Raw genomic sequence first — 12047 nt, 5'->3', positions numbered from 1 at the left:
TAAGTGGGTGGTGGGTAGGTAACGAATCTCTTCGTCGCCAGCTTCCCACTCGAGCCGGATATAGTTCGGCCAGGAGTCTCCTGACAAAGAGAGAGACTTTAATGAATTCAGCATGTCTCCGAAGGGTGAGTCCTGAAAGATATCCGCGGTGGCGAACTCCATGACTGGAGCCCAGTTAGATTCGATGGGCACGGATGTGCGTTGTCCGGAACACACTACCGGAGATGAGTCCGGGGGTCCGGGGGTACAGATTTCCTGAGGAGAGGAGTCTGTGTTCGGCTCCAGCGCCGATGAGTGTGCGTTCTTCAGGGCGGGGTCCATCCACTCATCCTCGGAAGGCACGACCTTCTCTGGAACAAAGTCCGGAGTTGAAGCAGGTGCGATGTTCCGAATATTGTCTGACTGCAGATCTAGGTCATGCATGTCGTGATTGTTCGGCGCTCCTGACAAAGGTCCGAATCCGTCGAAGATCAAGTCTCCGCAGATGTCGGCGGTGTAGTGTAGGTTTCCAAACCTGACCTGATGGCCTGGGGCATAGCTATCGATCTGCTCCAGATGGCCAAGCGAGTTGGCCAGTAGTGCGAAGCCACGGAACATGAAGATCTGTCCGGGGAGAAAAGTCTCACCCAAGACGGCATTTTTGAAGGTTGGAGAAGCCATCAAGCCCTATAGCAACGATACAGAGGAACTCTCAATGATAGCACCAAATTCGTGTGTCAAAACCGGCGGATCTCGGGTAGGGGGTACCGAACTGTGCGTCTAAGACTAATGGTAACAGGAGGCTGGGGACACGATGTTTACCCAGCTTCAGGCCCTCTCGATGGAGGTAATACCCTACTTCCTGCTTGATTGATCTTGATGATATGAGTATTACAAGAGTTGATCTACCACAAGATCAGAGAGGCTAAACCGTAGAAGCTAGCCTATGGTATGATTGTTGTTGTGTCCTACGGACTAAACCCTCCAATTTATATAGACACCGGAGGGGGCTAGGGTTACACAGAGTCGGTTTACAGAGAAGGAGATCTACATCCAAATCAACAAGCTTGCCTTCCATGCCAAGGAGAGTCCCATCCAGACACGGGACGAAGTCTTCTATCTTGTATCTTCGTAGTCCAACAGTCCGGCCAAAGTATATAGTCCGGCTGTCCGAATACCCCCTTATCCAGGACTCCCTCAATAGTGACATTTGCAACCACAACAGGCACATCCTCACAAATACCAACAGGTATAGCAGTTGATTTATCATACATTTGCAAAGATTTTTCAGTAGGTGTCAACTTATTCAATTCAAGTCTACGATATAAAGAGAGAGGCATAACACTAACACCAGCTCCAAGATCACATAAAGCAGTTTTAACATAATTTCTTTTAATGGAGCATGGTATAGTTGGTACCCCTGGATCTCCAAGTTTCTTTGGTATTCCACCCTTAAAAGTATAGTTAGCAAGCATGGTGGAAATTTCAGCTTCCGGTATCTTTCTTTTATTTGTAATGATATCCTTCATATACTTAGCATAAGGATTTACTTTAAGCATATCAGTTAAGCGCATACTTAAGAAGATAGGTCTAATCATTTCAGCAAAGCGCTCAAAATTCTCATCATCCTTTGTCTTGGATGGTTTAGGAGGAAAGGGCATGGGTTTCTGAACCCATGGTTCTCTTTCTCTACCGTTCTTCCTAGCAATAAAATCTCTCTTATCATAATGTTGATTCTTTGATTGTTGGTTATCAAGATCAACAGCAGGTTCAAACTCTACATCTTTGTTATTACTAGGTTGAGCATCAACATGAACATTATCATTAACATTATTACTAGGTTCATGTTCATCACCTGATTGTTTTTTAGCATCAGAAATAGAAATATCATTGGGATTCTCAGGTGTGTGCACAACAGGTTCACTAGAAGCATGCAAAGTCCTATCATTTTTCTTTTTCTTCTTTTTAGAAGAACTAGGTGCCTCTAAATTATTTCTCTGACAATCCTGCTCGATTCTCTTAGGGTGGCCTTCAGGATACAAAGGTTCCTGAGTCATTCTACTAGTTCTAGTATCCACTCTAACAGCAAAGTCATGTTTATTATTTAATTGATCAAGCAAATCACTTTGAGCTTTAAGTACTTGCTCAGCTTGAGTGGTAACCATAGAAGCATATTTGCTAATGAGTTTAAGTTCACCTTTAACTCTAGCCATATAATCACTCAAGCGTCCTATCTCGAAAGCATTATTCTTTAATTATCTACCAACATAAGCATTAAAACTTTCTAGTCTAGCCATAAAGTCATCAAATTCATCTAAGCATGGGCTATGAAATTTAGTAGAGGGAATTTCAACTTTATCATATCTATAGAGAGAATTTACCTTTACTACCTATGCTGGGTTATCAAGACAATGTGTTTCTTCAACATGCGGTATATTAAGACCATGTATTTCTTCAATAGGTGGTAAATTCTTAACATCTTTGGCTTTAATACCTTTTTCTTTCATTGATTTCTTTGCCTCCTGCATATCTTCAGGACTGAGAAATAGAACACCTATCTTCTTCGGTGCTGGTTTACGAATAGGCTCAGGAGTTGGCTCAATTGGTTCAGGAATTGCCTCAGGAATTGGCTCAGGGAGAGTCCAATTATTTTCATTAGTCAACATATTATTCAATAGTAATTCAACTTGGTCGACTGTTCTTTCCCTGAAAATACAACCAGCACAACTATCCAAGTAGTCCTTGGAAGCATCGATTAGTCCATTATAAAGATATCAAGTATTTCATTTTTCTTAAGAGGATGATTAGGCAAAACATTAAGTAATCGGAGAAGCCTCCCCCAATCTTGTGGGAGCCTCTCTTCTTTGATTTGCACAAAATTGTATATTTCCCGCCGGGCAGCTTGTTTCTTATGGGCAGGGAAATATTTAGCAGAGAAGTAATAAATCATATCGTGGGGACTACACACACAACCAGGATCAAGAGAATTAAACCAAGTCTTAGCATCACCCATTAATGAGAACGGAAATATCTTAAGGATATAATAATAGCGAGACTTCTCATCATTAGTAAACATGGTGGTTATATTATTTAACTTGGTAAGATGTGCCACAACAGTTTTAAATTCAAGGCCATAAAAAGGATCAGATTCAACCAAAGTAATTATTTCAGGATCAACAGAGAATTCACAATCCTTATCAGTAACACAGATAGGTGAAGTAGCAAAATCAGGGTCAGGTTTCATTCTAGCATTAAGAGATTGCTGCTTCCATTTAGCTAATAACTTTTTAAGATCAGATCTATCTTTGCAAGCAAAGATAGCTCTAGCAGCTTCCTCATTCATAACATAACCCTCAGGGACAACAGGTAATTCATAATCAGGGGGAGAGCTTTCATCATCACTATCATCAATAATAGCATCTTCAATAATTTCATTCTCTCTAACCCTACCAAGCTGTTCATCAAGAAATTCACCTAATGGCAAAGTAGTATCACGCACAGAAGTAGTTTCATCATAAGTATCACGCATAGCAGAAGTGGCATCATCAATAACATGCGACATATCAGAATTCATAGCAGTAGGAGGTTTAGGTGTCGCAAGCTTACTAATAACAGAAGGAGAATCAAGTGCAGAGCTAGATGGCAGTTCCTAACCTCCCCTCGTAGTTGAGGGCAAAATCTTAGTTCTTTTGTCTTTCAAGTTCCTCATAGTGATCAATAGACATTAATCCCAAGTGACTCAAAGAATAGAGCTATGCTCCCCAGCAATAGTGCCAGAAATCAGTCTTGATAACCCACAAGTGTAGGGGATCGCAACAGCTTTCGAGGGTAGAGTATTCAACCCAAATTTATTGATTCGACACAAGGGGAGCCAAAGAATATGCTTAAGTATTAGTAGTTGAGTTGTTAATTCAACCACACCTGGATAACTTAGTATCTGGAGCAAAGTATTTAGTAGCAAAGTAGTATGATAGTAATGGTAACAGTGGCAAAAGTAAAGATAATAGTTTTGTAGTAATTGTAATAGTAGCAACGGAAAAGTAAATAAGCGAAGCACAAGATGTGAAAGCTCGTAGGCATTGTATCAGTGATGGATAATTATGTTGGATGCGATTCCTCATGTAATAGCTATAACATAGGGTGACACAGAACTAGCTCCAATTCATCAATGTAATGTAGGCATGTATTCCGAATATAGTCATACGTGCTTATGGAAAAGAACTTGCATGACATCTTTTGTCCTACGCTCCCGTGGCAGTGGGGTCCTAGTGTAAACTAAGGGATATTAAGGCCTCCTTATAATAGAGAACCAAAACAAAGCATTAGCACATAGTGAATACATGAACTCCTCAAACTATGGTCATCACCGAGAAGTATCCCGATTATTGTCACTTCGGGGTTGTCGGATCATAACACATAATAAGTGACTGTAGACTTGCAAGATAGGATCAAGAACTCACATATATTCATGAAAACATAATAGGTTTAGATCTGAAATCATGGCACTCGGGCCCTAGTGACAAGCATTAACCATAGCAAAATCATAGCAACATCAATCTCAGAACATAGTGGATACTAGGGATCAAACCCTAACAAAACTAACTTGATTACATGGTAAATCTCATCCAACCCATCACCATCCAGCAAGCCTACGATGGAATTACTCACGCACGGCGGTGAGCATCATGAAATTGGTGATGGAGGATGGTTGATGATGACGACAGCGACGAATCCTCCAAACCAGAGTCCCGAACGGACTCCAGATCAGCCCTCCCGAGAGAGATTAGGGCTTGGCGGCGGCTCCGTATCACGTAACGCGATGAAACTTTCTCTCTGATTTTTTTCTCTGTGAAACCGAATATATGGAGTTGGAGTTGAGGTCGGTGGAGCATCAGGGGGCCCACGAGACAGGGGGATGCGCCCAGGGGGGAGGGCGCGCCCCCACCCTCGTGGAAAGGGTGTGGGCCCCCTGGCCTTGATTGTTTCGCCAGTATTTTTTATATTTTCCAAAACTTATCTCCGTGGATTTTCAGTTCGTTCTGAGAACTCTTGTTTTCTGCACAATAAACAACATCATGGCAGTTCTGCTGAAAACAGTGTCAGTCCGGGTTAGTTCCATTCAAATCATGCAAATTAGAGTCGAAAACAAGGGCAAAAGTGTTTGGAAAAGTAGATACGTTGGAGATGTATAACTCCGCTTGGTTGGGGAATCTGCCATACTAAGGTTTTTTTCTCATGGACGACAAGGAAACTAATTTAATGAGATATTATCTCATCTCTCATCCCAGTTCATCTGCCTCCTTTAATCACCCAGCGGAAATCGCCATGAATTCATTTTTATTCGTGATGATTTGAGGGATTTCTTTCATTCATAGAGTGTACAGTGCGCCGACACATCAGGACCTTGCGGCCTCCGCCAGAGATTCCGTCTCATCGTACCATATGACTTGAGCATGTGCGTGGTATGTTCAATCTCACCCTAAATCGGTTCGCATGGCCTACTTTCCTGAAGATATTCTAACTATCGCTACATTTGGATAAAAGGTGCCACATGCACCATATACGTCAAAGGGCATTTTTTCCCTCTTCTTTCTATATTAAGCAAATTAATGATGTACTGTTCTTTCGATTACTCTCATATTTCCATGACATCATGTTTACCCTATCTGTTTAAGTATAGATTTGTGTCCTTCGATTTCAACTGTTGTACAGTTCTTTCAAATTGGGACCATATTTGCATGTTACCATATTTTCTTTAACAATCCTACAATCTTCTGCAGCGCATCCCTTGCTATGCAACACATTATGTAGTGCACAATTTTTCCCGTTACATAGATCAAGGCTGCACGGATGTCATACTGCACACAAACCATGGATTTACAATCGTTGCTACTGTATTACTTGATGAACGTGGTTACTCCTATTTTGGTGCTGGCTTTTGGAAAGAAATTTCTAAGTTTTATGTATTGAAAGCTGGCACTAAAATTGAACTGCACATAAAAGGGCCTGGTCATGAGATATATTCTAACTTCCCCGACAAAATCATCTGTCCTGAGTTTGTTCGAAGTAAGTTATCTTTTCAACTATCTGCATGTTGACTTACCCAGCAATGTTAAATGAATTGTGTATTATTTAAGCAACCAATTGTTATTCCCTTTTCTTACTATATTCCTACCTAATAACATCTAGTTACCAATACACTTTTCTATTGCCCTATTTTAACTAAATATTCCATGTACTCTCATTTCTATTAGAAAGCTCCGCTGACAAGGAGACTCCGGAGGTGGAGAATGGGCCTGCCAACAAGCGGAGGTGGGGCAAGCTAGAACCGCAAGGACAGCAGCATGCATAGACTTCATCAGCAGCCTCCCCGGTGATATGTTGACAGTCATCATCTCCCTCCTCCCAATAAAATGTGGGGCGCAGACAACCATCCTTTCCCAATGGTGGTGCCCCCTATGGAACTTCACCCCTTTCAACCTGATCGACACCCATGAGCTCTGCCATGGCTATCGCTAAAGCTTGGATGCGTTCTCCAAGATCCTCGGCAGTCACCCTGGCCCAACTAGAGGTCTTAGAATGGGCAAGTTTCGCTCCAATGGCAGGGACCGAGCCAAGCTTGATGACTGGTTCGGATCCCCCGCCCTAGATCAGCTCGAGGAGCTCACTTTTGATGGCGGGCATATGCACTCGCTGCCAATGTCCGCGCTCCGCCTGGCGCCCACGCTGCACATGGCCAAGTTCAGGAACTGTTGTCCCCCATTAATGACGCGCCCGCTCTTATTCTACCACGACTAAAGCACCTCGAGCTCGTCGCCGTGTGCCTCTCAAACAGTGACATGGAGCGCCTGCTCCGTGGCTGTACTACACTTGAGTACCTTCGTCTTCAGGCGATCAATGGGTTGAGTACATTCCACATCATCTCCATGACTCTCTAGACTATTTATGTGTGTTGCTAGTTCGGTAGGAAGACATCACAAGATGTGTACCACGGTATGGTCACTAAGGACACACCTGCACTTGAGATATTACTTGTACTTGATCAAGTAGGTCCAACAAGAATCAATGTCATTTCTGCACCGAAATTGACACTGCTGGGCTACTCGTCTGACCAATACTCTGAACTTGTTATTGGATTCACACCCGTTCAGGTACAACAGCCGCCTTCTACTTCTCCTTCTAAAAATTAACATTATTTCTAATTTCGAAGATGTTTGTTCGTCTGTCATTCAGAAAATGATTCCGACAAGCCTGACCACGAAACTGCATACAATGAAGGTCTTGGCACTAGAATCTATCGGCCCCAACCTAGAGCAGGTTGTCACTTTCCTGTGATGCTTTTCGTGCCTAGAGAAGCTATATATTGAGGTGACGTTCCCTTCCTGTTAAATGTTAACCATAAGGGAGTTCAATTTTTGACACCTTTTTCCAAGTTTACAATGACAATGTACTACAATTTCCGAAGGATTCTTTTGGAGGATTTCAGTACATACATGTCTCCTTTTCCAAGTTTACAATGACAATGCTTGATACATATGGTTACAATCCATATGCATTTCTCCTTTGGATTCTTCTGTACTAGTTTTCTTAGGGAACTTTTCATCCACTCCAACATCTTGTGAAGATGGAAGATGGAATGTTAATGCCCATGTTAATCATGTCGGATCTAATATGGCATGTTAGTGCATTTTACAAATCCTGCAAACCAAATAGTCCTAGAGGTCTTAGAAATCCTGCAGTCACCCTGGCCCAACCAGAGGTCTTAGAATGGGCAAGTTTTGTTCCAATGGCAGGGACCGAGCCAAGCTTGATGACTGGTTCGGATCCCCCGCCCTAGATCAGCTCGAGGAGCTCACTTTTGATGACAGGCATATGCACTCGCTGCCAATGTCCATGCTCCGCCTGGCGCCCACGCTGCACGTCGCCAAGTTCAGGAACTGCTGTCCCCCCTTAATGACGCGCCCGCTCTTATTCTACCACGACTAAAGCACCTCGAGCTCGTCGCCATCTGCCTCTCAAACGGTGACATGGAGCGCCTGCTCCGTGGCTGTACTACACTCGAGTACCTTCGTCTTCAGGCGATCAATGGGTTGAGTACATTCCACATCATCTCCATGACTCTCTAGACTATTTATGTGTGTTGCTGGTTCGGTAGGAAGACATCACAAGATGTGTACCACGGTATGGTCACTAAGGACACACCTGCACTTGAGATATTACTTGTACTTGATCAAGTAGGTCCAACAAGAATCAGTGTCATTTCTGCACCTAAATTGACACTGCTGGGCTACTCGTCTGACCAATACTCTGAACTTGTTATTGGATTCACACCCGTTCAGGTACAACAGCCGCCTTCTACTTCTCCTTCTAAAAATTAACATTATTTCTAATTTCGAAGATGTTTGTTCGTTTGTCATTCAGAAAATGATTCCGACAAGCCTAACCACGAAACAACATACAGTGAAGGTCTTGGCACTAGAATCTATCGGCCCCAACCTGGAGCGGGTTGTCACTTTCCTGTGATGCTTTCCGTGCGTAGAGAAGCTATATATTGAGGTGACGTTTCCTTCCTGTTAAATGTTAACCATAAGGGAGTTCAATTTTTGACACCTTTTTCCAAGTTTACAATGACAATGTACTACAATTTCGTAAGGATTCTTTTGGAGGATTTCAGTACATACATGTCTCCTTTTCCAAGTTTACAATGACAATGCTTGATCCATATGGTTACAATCCATATGCATTTCTCCTTTGGATTCTTCTGTACTAGTTTTCTTAGGGAACTTTTCATCCACTCCAACATCTTGTGAAGATGGAAGATGGCATGTTAATGCCCATGTTAATCATGTCGGATCTAATATGGCATGTTAGGGCATTTTACAAATCCTGCAAACCAAATAGTCCTGTAGTAGTGTTCAAAACTGCATCTAGGCACTAACACATTTTCTTATTTTGTAGATGATATTAGGCCCAGTGGTGGATAATGCGATACCATATAACAATCACGTCGAATGCCTAGATCTACATCTCTCAAAAATTACTATGAACTCCTACCAAGGGACATATTCGCCAGGTTCTTTGTTGTCAGAGCAAGAGTGCTGAAGGTAATGAGGTTTGCCCTACATTTATTTCGGAAAAATGAATGGTTCGTTGATCAGTGACGGTGCTTGCGGCAGAATGGAATAGGCTCCAAAAAAGCTGAATTTCATTTTGGAACTTCAGATGACAGAGTAATCGGAACTCATCGTGTCAACCCCATACATGACTTCTCTTTGGCTGACCCCTTTGCAAAAGTTGTGAGGTTTCGAAACCAGACTTAGAAGTGGTAATATTAGTTTGAACCTCTCTCATATCCATGTTCAGCGGATCAGCGTGAGCGTTTGCAGCTGATGAGCTAAATTTCATTTCCAATATCAATTTGAACATTGTAATCTTCGAATTTGAGCCATATAACTTTGGAATTTGATCCTTGTAATATTTCGAGCCTTTGTGGTACAATCGTTGAAATGGCATCGTATGAGACTCGTATATTGGTTGCACTATTTTGAACTTAATATGAAATGGTCTTAGATTTGATTTTATTAACCATTCTCGAATCTATTTACCTTTTCGATCTCACAGCACACGATCTTTATAGCTAACTCGACTGCGATCTTGGACATTATTGCACATAGTTGGTTTCTTTCACCATGTGCCCTATAGAGCACAGAATTAATTATCGCACTCGAGTGTCCATCATCACCGTTCTATGTAACTTTGACCACATCACCCACGGGTAAACTTACGACCGAAGTCATTCTACATACTTCGTTTTTACAAAGCTTTTTGTCAATAAACACCCACGATTTGTCCCTCTTCTAGCCGACGCGTGGCAAACCAAGCCAGGCGGGAAGCTTGCAAGGTAAATTCTGCGGTAGTGTGGGAAAAGGCTCACCAACGATACATTTCGCGCCTCTTCGAGCCCACACATGGTCAAACTGTAGTGCGGTGTTGTCAAGCGTGCACTGGAATCCTCACTGCGGTGCAGTGTTGTCAAGCATGCACCAGAATCCTCCACTATGAACACCGTGAAAAGACATGACGATCAGGCTGGCTGGCCCCCATTTGTTACAACGGCTATTTAACCCTTGTGTCTCTTCAACCTTTCGATTGCGCCCCGCCATTGCAAGAAGCACACCCACCACGACAAATTCTTAGATAGTATCCTGCGCGGCTCCAATGGCGCTCCAAGCGACTGCCGACAACGAGCAGCAGTTCACCATCCGTGCTGTGGTGGACACCGACTGAAGGTTCGAGGAGCTATTAGTGGTGTACACCAACCACCCAGTCTGGGTGGAGCACTCCGTCCGCATCATGGAGTTGTTCCTTGCCGACTAGAAGTACAAGGTGGTCGGGTTTGACATCGAGCACACCCGCGCTCGTGCCGGGTCTCGTCCCAAGGTCGCCATGGCCCAGATGTGCGCGGGCCACCATGTCCTTGTCTACCACTACTGCATGGCCACAAGGCCTTGCGAGCGTTTTGCAAGGTTTGTCAATAGCCCCCACTACATGTTCGCTATGGTGGACATCACCAACGATGTCAAGGTGCTCAAGAATTCGGGCATCGCCTGCCAGAATCTTGTCGACATCTAGGGTCAATACTAGATCTGGGGCAGCAAGGAGCATGAGAACGACTCACTGGTTCACCTCGCCGAGGCCATCATCGACCCCTACTACAGAGACATGAAGGATTCCTGCAACAACGACAAGCGTGCCTGGCACTCGGCCTGGATGAAGAAACTCGACAAAGATCATGTCGTGTACGCGGCCAAGGAGGCGTAACACGTGCCACGACATGTACATGTGGATCATTGACATGAGGAAGTGCCTCCTTCCCCAAAACAGCGAGGGATCTAGCCGAAAGCAGAGCAATGGCAAGCGTCGTCGCAACAAGAAGTAGATGATTAGATCCTCGTTTCTCCTAGTTTAGTATGCATGTAATTGCTTACTTTGGTGTGAAAATGTTATCTGTGTAGTCACTTGTCTAATTGTATGCTTAATTTGGTTATGCAATGCTATCTTTTTAAGTATATTTGTTGATGCTCTATAGATAGAGCAAATCACATCGCACATGGACTAAACAAGGGAATCTATCGGTGATGATTTCATCAATCACTGACGATTGTATACCAGAAATCGTTTGCTCACAACACATACAGCTTGTTAACAGGAATCATCTGTGTTGTTATCGGTCTTCCCACACATTTCTGATTACAGACCTGTTTGTCGCGGATCACACACATCTTGTTAAGTTGAACCGTTTCTGTTCTCTTGGCTCAAGACAAACAGTTCATCCGAGTGAACTGTATGCCGTATATCGCACACACCTTCATCTGGCTGCCCATTTCTATTATTCCACCTCATCACAAACAGTTCATCCGAGTGAACCGTATGATGTGTATCACGCACGCCTTCATCTGGCTGCCCGTTTCTTTTGTTCCTCCTCATCGCAAATAGTTAATTGAACTGAAACATATGCCCTACATTGCACACGGAACCAAAATCTATACCGTGTTTGATGCATACGTCATCGCAAACGTTTTGGACATTTTTGACGGTTCTCTGACACCACCGTTAGCGATTATGGCATCGCACATAGTTTCTCGAGGGGTCTCTGATCGTAGTGTCGCGTTAGCAGCATCCTGAACTAGTGGGGGGTCAATACATATATATGAATGAAACTCAACACAATTGATGGTAATAAAAAAATTTGTGAATATTGTTTACGTACTTCATATTGTTTGTCAGAGTAGCCTCGTTCAGAGGTCGAGTGGTGAATGAACTCGCAGACATAGCGTCCACATAAATTATTCCCGCCTTCCTGCCACAAGCACTTTACGAGAAACAGAGTTCAGTCAAACTGATAATCAAGCATGATAAATGGTATTGATGAAACTATAATAAATGAGTGATGCGCAGAACTAGCTAGTACTACTTACTTTGGGGTGTGTAAATCGCAGCTCCTTCTGCAGACCCGGAACCATTCCGGTGAACTTTTTCCTAACCCTGCCAGACAAAGAAAATGATTA

The sequence above is a fragment of the Triticum aestivum genome, chromosome 2B (assembly GCF_018294505.1).
Source record: "Triticum aestivum cultivar Chinese Spring chromosome 2B, IWGSC CS RefSeq v2.1, whole genome shotgun sequence".
In the NCBI taxonomy this organism is placed as follows: domain Eukaryota; kingdom Viridiplantae; phylum Streptophyta; class Magnoliopsida; order Poales; family Poaceae; genus Triticum; species Triticum aestivum.
Note: the sequence above shows the minus strand (reverse complement) of the source record.